Source organism: Schistocerca serialis, chromosome 7, assembly GCF_023864345.2.
Source record: "Schistocerca serialis cubense isolate TAMUIC-IGC-003099 chromosome 7, iqSchSeri2.2, whole genome shotgun sequence".
Lineage (NCBI taxonomy): Eukaryota > Metazoa > Arthropoda > Insecta > Orthoptera > Acrididae > Schistocerca > Schistocerca serialis.
In genome coordinates, this window is record NC_064644.1 from 214,610,479 (window position 1) to 214,622,527 (window position 12,049).

Here is a 12,049-nt window from a genome sequence, read left to right on the forward strand (position 1 = left end):
AGGACGACAGTTCAATCCCGTCTCCGGGCATCCTGATTTAGGTTTTCCGTGATTTCCCTAAATCGCTTCAGGCAAATGCCGGGATGGTTCCTTTGAAAGGGCACGGCCGATTTCCTTCCCCATCCTTCCCTCACCCGAGCTTGCGCTCCGTCTCTAATGACCTCGTTGTCGACGGGACGTTAAACACTAATCTCCTCCTCCTCCTCCATGTGGTGGGGCCATTATGTACCCATCTGGATGAGCCTCCCGACAGCTCAGAGATCACACTTCGGGTATCTGAACTGTCACCGCCTTATGCTTTCCTAGGAGTGGTTGCTCGTCTTTTTGGGGAATCAGAACTACTGGCAATGACTCCCATGCCAGGTGGCTCTTGCTGCAGCTGAGGGTGGTGACCATGGGATGCGTTACTGAACAGAGTTGGTGCTACTAAGATCGACACCCTGCACATGAAGCTTGCTGAGCTACGTACTTCTGGCCACTCTTTTGGGCCATCTCTGCAGACAGGAACGATTCTCTCTCTTCTTCTACTTTTGTTTCCTTGGCCTTCCCCTCCCTAGCCAATCCCTGGAAGTAGTGTTAGGCCCACTGACTTGGAGCAAAACCCTTTCACCATTACTTGATTTGTTCCAGGATAGGTTGGGGGACTTTTGCTGCAAACAGACCACTCTTCTTTGTGGAACATATCAGAGATAATTTGGTGAAGGTGACCCACTTGCTAAGATGTGATCTTGTTCCCTACTGATTAAGTGATTTCCCTAAATCGCTCCAGGCAAATGCTGAGATGGTTCCTTTGAAAGGGCACGGCCAACATCCTTCCCTATCCTTCCCTAATCCGATGAGACCGATGACCTTGCTGTCTGGTCTCCTTCACCAAACAACCCAACCCCTACTGATTAATACCTTTGCTGCCAGTCAGTTGCTTCCCTTTGTGCTTGCGGGCACTTGGGAGACAATCTGGTGAACATCTCTCCTCATCAGTTGTTAAGTATGACCCATAGGGACCACCTCCTTCAGTCTGATGAGGAACTCGGGGCTAATACGGCACGGTACGGTGCACATTTTGTCTGGAAAGTCCAGGGAGGTCCTAAGGAGAATCACATTGATTCTGGCACTTTCATCCTGGCTTTTGAGTGAGTAACCTCCTGGAAAAGGGCAAAGTTATGGTTTACCATTGTGACGACAAGCCCTATATCCCACCTCCCACATGCTGTTCCAGTGTCTCTATTTTGGTCACATAGCTTCACAATCTAAGGCAAATAATATTTGCGGCTATTGCGGCCATCGTCTCCATGTAGGGAGGTTTTGTGCCCCACTGCCCAACTGTGTGAACTGTTGTGGCCCACAAACTCTTCGCTCACTGGGTTGCCTGAACTGTAAAAAGGAAAGGAAGATGCATGAATTCCAAACTCTCGCCCATCTATCTTACTCTGAGGTCCTGACAGAAATTTGACTGTTTCCACTTTGTATCTTTAATGTCTACCTTTGCTACTGTTGCATCCTTTTCTCCTCCTTCTTCTCCCCCCTCCTTACCTCTGTCCTGTCCCACTTCCCTTTCCTCCTCCCTTGCAGTTCCCATTCCCTTCCCTCATGGAACCACTCCTTTTCCCCAGCTGGAGGAGAAACCACCTTCTCTGGCATGCACCGGGGATGGTGGTTTCCTAGAGGGCTGGAGCTCCCTCTAGGAACTCCCTCCCCAGTGTCTCCAGAACAAGAAGCCTGTTACTTGGAGTTGGCTGTAGGATCCGTGCTCTGTGGGCCACAAGTCTGTTCATTCTCTTTTGCATCCTGATATTTCTGCAATTTGCTCTCTTCCCAACTGCACCTCCTTTTGCTCTCCAATGGAGAAGAAGAAGATGTGTAAGTCTCATAGTGAGGCCACCTGACATCTCAGGGGGAGTTGCCCCCTCCCTCTCAATCAAGGTCCGATCTTACATTCACAATGATCGATTTTGGCAATGACCGATCTTGGCGCGTTCAGTGTCCATCCAACCTCTCGTACTACTCTCCTCCAATGGAACTGTGATGGTTATTATTGCAGTCTCTTCTTTCTCTCTATTGCAGGAATGTAATTTTTTGGATATTCATTCACCGACTCTTCGTGGTTTCCGAGCATTATGCTGGAACCAGATTAGCTCTTTGCAAGCATCCATTGGTGTCTGTATATTGGCCCGCACAGACATTGTTAGTTCGTATGCTGGAAGCAGTAACAATCTTTATCTGCCCCCCAGACCGGCCTCCTGTGCTTCCTGTTCTTTTTCCCTACTTTGACAGCTCTCTCGTCCCTTCCTTCTCTTTGGGGATCTTAACACCCGCAGCCATCTGTGATGTGGTACTGCAACCACTGGCCAGGTCTGGGCTTGATCTCTGCCTCCTCAACACTGGAGCTCCCACACACTTTAATGCAGCACTTGGAACTTTCTCAGCCATTGATCCAACTGTCTCTAGCCGTGGATTCCTACATGCCATTCAATGGGGAGTTCATGACAGTTTGTGCAACAGCAATCATTTTCCGATCATCTTATCTTTTCTCCAGCATTACTCACCTGGATACCCTTCCAGGTGGGCCTTTACTGATGTGGGTTGAAATGCCTTTTGCTTGGCCACCATCCCACCAACTGCTCCACCACATGACAGAGGTGATGAGTCCGTATGGAGTTTGACTGACCCCATCCTTTTGGCATATGATTCAGCAGTTCATTCTTCCTCAGGTTCTCCCAGATGGAAGACTCTCCCTTGGTGGACCCCTGAATTTGCTGCAGTTATTAAAGACCACCGTCGAGCCCTCCAACACTAAAAATGGCATCTATCTATGAAGTACCTCTTGGCCTTCAAACAGCTTCAATCCCAGGCCTATTATCTTCTTAAACACCAGAAACATATTTGATGGGAATGATATGTCATTCCCATAAGGTCACATACTTCCTCTTCTCAGGTATGGACAAAGATCAGGTGCATTTTTGGCCACTATCCTCCTTCAGATGTCCCGGGAATTTCCCTGAATGGTGTTACACACTTTGTGGTGGTAACAGAAATCTCTTCAGGTATGTTTTTATATGCAAACTGTGCACCTCATTGATGCAATCTCCTTTTTCTTTGTATCTGGCATTTCTGTTGGAAAATATCTTTCAGTAAGCTGGACAGAAAACCTTTATAGACACACACCAAAGGAGGCAAGAAACCTATAGTGATGAGAGCTTAAGCAGTAGTCAGTGTTGTGAATGGTTTACACGGTTTACAAATGGCCAGACAAAAGTTAAAGAAGACCTTTGTTCAGGACACCCCTTGATGTATAACGACACACTCATCTCAGGAATGATAACAAAATCATGCATGCCGATCGAAGACTGACATATCAGTTGAATCATGTCATGAAATGCTGACACAGTGTCCTGGAATGCATGATGTTGCTGCCAAGTTCGTCCCAGGCAAGACCAAAAAGATGTTCGCCTTACAATCTGTGAAGAGTTTTGGATCATGCAAATGAGAACGAGCTGTTCCTTAAGAGGATCATAACTGGTAATGAGACGTGGATCTACGATTATGATGTTGAGACCAGGTTCAATCTTCACAGTGGGTTGGAAAAGGTTCTCCAAGACTGTGAGAAGGAAACAGCCTCAAATGTGGTGAGACAGTTCATGGCTCTTGTATCACAATAAAGCACTTGAACATTCATCCCTGTTGGTGCGTGACTATTGCACAAAACATGAAGTCACTGTTCTGCCTCATCCTCCATACTCTCCAGGCATAGCCACTGTGGACTTTTTTTATTTTTCAAAAGTTGAAAACCCCTTTGAAAGGAAGAAGATTTTCAAAGATAGTCAAGATAAAAGAAAATTTGCAGATGGTGCTTTGTGTGATCCAGTAACATGCGTACCAAGACTGCTTCCAGATGTGGAAATGGCATTGGGAGCAGCTTATCAGTTGTGGAGGAGAGTATTTCGAAGGAGGCCATGCTCAATAAGCAAAATGTAAGTGTAGAAAAATTTTGTGTACAAGGTTCGGGAATTTTTTGAACAGATCTCATAAACCTATCTGCTGAAGAAGGTGCGGAGAACACAGAAACAGTTCTGATGATGCCAGTACATTGCAGCACTTACCAAAAATGGGTCCTGTGACAAATCATGTCAAAAACAATCAAAATATACGGCTACGTGCCAAAAGTAATATTACGAGAAGATGAACATGACTTTCAGCTCCTTTAGGATAATTTTACCTCAAAATCTATTAAGGGTTAAAAATCTAAAAAACAGTTGTGTACGTGGAAGAGGCGTGGAGACAGCAGAGTATTTCAGATACTAAGACAAATTTTCCACCAGATCGTAAACTACAAAATGTTTTGACTATATGAAATAAAGATTAAAACTGATAAATTGTTGAAAGGTAGGAAATTAATGAGATAGGGACCTGGATAAATTGAAAGAACAAGCGGTTGTTGAGAGTTACAGGGGCAGTATTAGGAATTCAGTAGGAATGAAAGGTAGCTTTGTGAGATGAAATTGTGAAGGTGGCGGAGGATCAAACAGGTAAAAAATACTAGGTGCAGTATAAATTCTTGGATAACACAGGAGATACTGAACTTAATTTACAAAGCGAGAAAATACTAAAATGAAGCTGACAGAGAGGAATACAGGCACTCAGAAACAACAAGATTAATATGAAGTGCAAAACAGCACAGCAGCAATTTCTAGGGGAGAAATGCAAAGCTATAGAATCACTCAAGACTGTAGAAAAGATTGATGCCATGTATAGGAAATTTGTTTAAAGAGCAAGAGAAATTTGGAGGAAAGAGAAGCAGCGATATATATGTTACAAACTCAAGTGGAAATCCAGTAACAAGCAAAGAAAGGAAGGCTGAAAGGTGGATGAAATACACAGAAGAGCCTTGTGAAGGAAAGAAAATCAAAAGCAATGCTATGGAAAGGGAAGGGAAAGTTTGTGAAGATGAAATGGGGGGGATATGATTCAGTGAGAAAAATTTGGCAGTGTACTCAAATATTTATGTCAAAACAAGGCTTTTAGAGTAGATGATATTCCTTCTCAAGTATTAAGATTCTTAAGAGAACCAATTCTTACAAATTTTTCTACATGGTATGGGATATACAAGACAGGCAAAATAACTTCATTCTTCAGGAAGGATATAATAATCCCAATACCAAAGAAGGCAGGTGCTGACAGATGTAAGTATTACTGGATCATTAGTTTAATAAATCATGGTTGTAATATGCTAACATGAATTATCCTTAGAGGAGTGGAATAATGGGTGAAGCAAATGTGGGAGAAATCAGTTTGGGTTCCAAAGAAATATTGGCATATGTGAGGAATACTGACCCAGTGCCTTATCTTAAAATAACAGGCATGTCCAGAAAGCCAGTACCATTTTGGCAAAAGGATCATAAAGACATTGTTCAAACCAAAATTTATTTTTACAAGAAAGAGCATATCTTAGACAGTTTTTCTACATAGTTGTTGTCATTTTTCAGACATTTGTCATGGCAGGAAAGCAACTTTTCTGTGCCCTCTTCAAAGAAAGATGCCGCCAGTGAAGACACCAACTGCTGAACACCATTTTTTGCATCGTCATCGCTGTCAAAGTGCCTTCCTCCAAAATCACACTTCCAAGTTCACCCTCCCCATCCACTCCTCCATGTCACTATCATTGTGCACTACAGGAACTCCCTGGCACAATCCCATTCTGAGCAAGGAGAACACTCGTCATGTGCACATCAGAACTGATGAATTTGTAGCAATGTTGGATTAGAAACTTTTGAAAACATTACTGAAAAATAACAGCAGTTTGATAGATAATTAAAATACTTATCAACTTTCATAAGGATTTATTAAAAATTAATACAGGTAATCAAACATCAAAATGGTAACTAGTTTTGATTTTATAAAAAATCATCTTCAGAACATGTCCCATCAGATGGTGAACAGAGATGATGGCTGGAGCACTGGTACCGGTGCTGTCCTTAGACACTTTATACCTGCAGCACAAGCAGGGCACTTGCTTTTGATTGTTTCTTAATATTGTTGGATCAGATCTCACTCTTATATTCATCCTTCTTACTAGCAGATCGGTGTAGCCCACAAGTTAATCTAATTGGTTCATCAGTCTGTTCTACAAAATAATAGTCCACAGCTTGAAAATGTTGACACCACAGCATGAATAGGTTGATTGCATAACACAATTTAATCATTGATTGTACAGCTGTAAGCAATGCCGACCTAAGAAATTTTATTACATACACTCAGTTGCAAGTCCACAAGTCACATTAAACGACATTCCATGTACCCGAATGGATTCTAACATACCTAGTGAAATTTTTTTCATATCACTGTTTAAAGCTTAAGATGTAATAACCAGTTTTCATGAAGTGAAGTACTCTATCGCCTAATCCATTTTAACACTAGCAATGAAGCTATTGTTACTTGTGTAAAATTTGTCATGAGAAACTTAAGTTCAGTATTTGTTCCCTAACTGTGATTGTGACTGGATCCAAATTACCTCTTCAGAACACAAAATTCCACACATTGATAGTGTCTTTAACCCTACATAAAGTTCATCTCTTCTGAATGTCAGGGTCCTGCAAACATTAGCAGTGCTCTGAATCTGAGACTTATTTGACTGTGATTAACTCAAAAACGAGTTCTACTGCTGCCTGACACAGCAGTTTTACAGAGTCCCATGACTAAGTGCCTTGCCATCACCAGCACAAGATATGCTCCTCCAAGTGTGCAAACAGATTGTGGGACACATCACCATAGGTGTGCTGGTATTGTGGTGTCACCGCCAGACACCACACTTGCTAGGTGGTAGCTTAAATCGGCCGCGGTCCATTTAGTACATGTCGGACCCGCGTGTCGCCACTGTGTAATCGCAGACCTAGCGCCACCACCAAGGCAGGTCTCGTGATACGAGAGAGCACTCGCCCCAGTTGTACGAGAACCTAGCTACCGACCAGATGTACGAAGCCTTTCTCTCTCATTAGCCGAGAGACAGAATAGCCATCAGCTAAGTTAATGGCTACGAACTAGCAAGGCGCCATTAGCCTTACAGTGATTGTAATTAAAGTCTCCTGTGTATCGTCAAGATCCATGTACCACAATGATATTAAAGATAAGTATTAATCAAGCTACGTACTTTTATTCTTAACATTAATTACGTAGCCTGTTCCAGTACTTCACGTCCGTCTGCGTTAGTCTAGCGTGCATTTTCAGCCATCTCAACTTCACGGTGTCGGCCCAGCTACCGACACAACAGGTATATCCCACATTTCTGACTGACGTCAACCAATCAGTGTAATATTTAAAAAAAGAAAGGCCATTCACTTAGGTTTAGACAACCATTAAGCCTACTAGCAGTCCCTTCCTGTCCTCCCATCTGCATCCCCTTCACAACTCTCTCTCTCTCTCTCTCTCTCTCTCTCTCTCTCTCTCTCTCTCTCTGGAATGTAACACACCTGCTGTTGTTCAGGTGTTGTAAGGAGGTGGACTACGTAATGGTTTATGTGGTTGCTGTTGCTTATCTATATCACCTGCCTGACCCTGTTGCTATATCTTGAGACAGCAGATCCCTTTCTCAAACACCAATTATGACAAAATAAATTCATGTGTTGCTTCTTTACTGGGCATGAATTTCAACTCCATTATATACATTCAATTTAATATTTCACTACAGCATACAACTTTATCAAAGTTTACAATACAGATTGGTATTTGTTTTTTGTGCTCTGTATGTCTTCTGTGGATTTCCTATGACAAGTGACATCATGACCATTGAAATGGCTAGTGAGGTTCCAGGGTCCTGCAGCGAGTCTCTGAGGTAGGTAGGCATTTTCATGGAATAACTGCCCTGACCAGCAGGTGTTTTCAAGTGCCGAAATCAAAGTGTCCTTTACCCCAGCCTTGCAGATACACTGCATCCACTTTCATTCTCATGGTCTACTCAAAAGAAACAGATAATTCCCCATGCAATGTGTGGCCCACAAACAAAGATTTATTTACTAAAACAACAATATGCTTTCTCAAGGTCACAACCAATCCTTCATCAGTTAGATTGAAGGAATAACACTTCACTTCTTTGAAAATAATAGGCCCTCCTCATATTCCCCCCCCCCCCCCCCCCCCCCCCCCCCACTTAGACATTGTGACAACTCAATTATCTACACCACTGAAAATATCTTTTACTATTTTATATGTGACTTCATACCTGACATGGTAAGCTGAGACAATATTTATGTCTTGTGCATTACTTACAACTAATTTCAAAAAATAAATGTGCAGTATATCATTTATAGTATTTTAGAGCTCATTTGAAAATGAGAACATAGCTTATGCCAAATCTCGTAACCCTATACTTGTATTTCAGCTCTTGAAGTTGCAAGTCTTACAAATTTCTCAAAATTTCCATAGCTTTCCATTTATGTGTGTCTCTTTTTGACAGAGTCCCTTTATTAACGGTACTTGACACAACAACATTTTGCACACTATATCATCCTCTATCAGCTTTACCATAATCTGCATGAACTTGCCACCCGAAACATCTGTTCCATTATTTATAACCTCCAGTTAGTCACCACTACCTTTCGAGCATCTGGTCCAGCTTCATATTTCCATCTGCTCACTCAAAAACTTGTAAGTATATCTGCCGGTCAGTCTCTAATTCATGTGTTCATTTTGTGTGGTAATTTACTTAAGAAAATACACAGATAAGTTATTCTAAGTTAAAACTAACCAACTCTGAGAAAAGTATTTGGAAATTCCAGTAGGTACCTCTCATATATTCCACACAACTGTGAAGTTTCTTAGGTATAAGCAGGTAACCCCTGAGCAAACATGCCTATGTATAAAGTACACCAACCAAAAATAACATTTTCTTGTATCATTCCATTCTGTTTTACAACTGTGAGCCCACACATATTCTTTCATTATTGCTTCAGCTAACACAGTGATAAGTTGTGGTGTGATATGTGGAAGTGAGCAGCAATAATATAAAATAAACAGTGAGCTATGTGAGAAAAAATTTACGATCCAGGCAGAAAATGACGCAGATCGTGAACTGTCAGCGCAATCTCACAGTTGGGCAGTTGTTTCTGAGATAATTAGCAATCAGATAAGTGGTTGGCTGAGATCTGATACAACTGTGCTGTTCAATGCTTTGAGTGGGTCATTACTGTGGGCTAAGGATGCAACAAACCCACTGGTTGAAACCAATATCAGTATTTTAGTGCTGAAAGACCTGTATTTTTTGGTATTTCTTTGGTCCCATTTATAACAGGTGTTTTTATTTTTTACTAATAACTGAGTTAAAAACTTGAAATATCAATTAGCTATAGCAGGAGTGCTAAAACTTTTTGTTTTTAAATAAACCTTTTTTTTAAAAAAAAAAAAAGAAGTAATTTTTACTTGTAAAATTTCCACTGGTTTGGGATATTGTGTTATTACAGAAAATAGAAGTGGTCAGTGATATTTTAATAACTATGCTGACAGAAATGAGCAACAAACACATGTAATAAGAATTTGTACAGCATTGCTTAGACAATAATGATACTATCCGTTCTGCTGCAGAATGCCGCCAATCCTAGTCTGGAAATGTTTTTACGAAGACATAGTCATGAAGTACAGTGGTTCATTTACTTTAAAATATTAAAGCTTTGCCCACCATATCTATGAAATAACAAAAGAGGAAGGAAATTGCGATAACAGTACTAAAATAAAAACTGAGCAACAATACATTCATAGTAGACAGTAAAAATAGAAAATAGCTATTCAGTAGCCTTTGCCTGGCATAGTAAGCCTTTGTCTGCTTTTAGCCTTTGAAAACAGACAAATTAACATGAAAAAATAGATTTTTTTGAACCTCAGCTTTCATCCTTGAGCACTAACTATTCTTAATACCCAAATAGTGATATGACCCCCAATTACGACATGATTTTTGAGCTGAGTCCATAAAAATAAGAATCAGTAGGAGAATGCTGATGATATTTTGTACTATTCAACCACTAATCAATTTTTGAGAAAAGCAGTGAATGGTGGATGGACTAAGTTTTCTCTTTTGCCTATTTAATTTAATATTTTGATTCCATGTATTTTGAAACTGAGAGAGTCCAAATTTTTCAGTCTGTTCAATTTGCACATTTGTTACAGGAAATAATACAAAAAAACTGAAAACTGGTTATTTCAGAAACCGGTTATTTTCAGCAGTTTTAACATTCGTTAACACCTTATTCTCTGCTAGTAAAAGTTATTTCAGAAACCGGTTATTTTCAGTAGTTTTAACATTTGTTAGCACCTTATTCTCTGCTAATAAAAGTCACATGCTGAAAACTACCGTCCAATATCCTTGACATCAATTTGTTGTAGAATCTTAGAATGTATTCTGAGTTCAAACATAATGTGGTATCTCTAACGGAATGAGCTCATCAACGCCAATCAGTGTGGATTTTGAAAACATTGATCATATGAAACCCATCTCACACTTTTCTCATGTGACATACTGAAAGCTTTGTGTCAAGGCAAGAAAATAGATGCAGTATTTCTTGATTTCTAAAAAGCATTTGACTCAGTACCATGACTATGATTATCGTCAAAAGTACAATAATATAGGATAGCAATTGAAATTTGTGACTGGACTGAGGCTTTTTGGTAGGGAGGATGCAAAATGTTATCTCAGTTGGAGAGTCATTGTAAGATGTAGAAGTAACTTCAGGTGGGCCGAAGGAAGTTCATATTGTATATTGTGTATTAATGACCTTGCAGACAATATTAATAGTGAAATCAGGCTTTTTGTAGGTGATGCAGTTATCTATAGTGAAGTAATGTCTGAAAGGAACTGCATAAATATTCAGTCAGATCTTGATAAGATTTCGAAGTGGTGCAGAGGTTAGCAAATGGCTTTAAATATTCAGAAATATAAAATTTAGCACTTCACAAAACAAAGAAATGTAATATTCGATGACTATAATATCAATGAGTCAATGTTGGAATCTGCCAACTCGTACATTAACACCTGGGTGTAACACTTTGTAGGAATATGAAATGGAATGATCAAATAGGTTCAATTGTTGGTAAAGCAGGTGGTAGACTTTGGTTTTTTGGTAGAATACTGGGGAAGTGCAATCGGTCTACAAAGGAGATTTCTTGCAGATCACTTGTGTGATCAGTTCTGGAATATTGCTAAAGTGTGCGGTACCTGTACCAGATAGGACCAATGGGGGATACTGAACATATACAAAGAAGGCAGCATGAATGTTAACAGGCTTTTTTAATCAGTGGGAGAGTGTCACAGAGATACTGAAATAACTGAACTGGAATACTCTTGAAGATAGAAACAAAGTGTTCTGAGAAGGTCTGTTAACAAAGTTTCAAGAACTGGCTTTAAATGTTTACTCTAGGAATATACTGCAACTCCGTACGTAACCCTCACACAGTGATCATGAGGACAAGATTAGACTAATTACTGCATGCACAAAGGCATTCAAACAACCATTCTTCCTGCACTCCATATGTGAGTAGAACAGGAAGAAACCTTAAAACTGGTACAATGGGACATACAGTCTGCCATGCACCTCATGGTGGTTTGCAGAGTGTAGATGTAGCTATTGGTTGCATATTGCACATCTCTATAACTACATGGATGTAAAAGTAATGAATTAATGCAATGATGTATTTAGTTTATTTGCTGTAACTGCTTGGCCATGGCCACATGATAATTGTTGTGTGATGTCAAACAGAGTATACACTGTTATTTACAGTGCAGCATTCAACTGTATCTTGATTAAATTATAATACACATACATATTGTAATGTTCATCAACTTCAGAATATTGTGAGTGTAGACAGATACGTTTACAGAAGCTTTATACAAGCTTAATGTTTCATTGTACATGATAACAATTGCACATCATGGCAGGCTAGTATGACATGGCTATGTCAACCAGATTATGATGACACTGTTGAAGCTACTCATAAATAAATAGTCATATTGCAGGTTCTTGGTGATTTCTTTTGTCATCTTTGGTAACCTATAAAATGAATATGTAAATTTTTG

General features: G+C 40.2%; 1 protein-coding gene across 1 annotated transcript in view; it reads left to right on the forward strand.

Annotated features, from left to right (window-relative positions):
* Positions 1-12,049, forward strand: part of LOC126413339 (probable E3 ubiquitin-protein ligase HERC1) — a 722,413-nt gene that overhangs the window by 257,606 nt on the left and 452,758 nt on the right. The gene's annotated exons all lie outside the window — the stretch shown is intronic.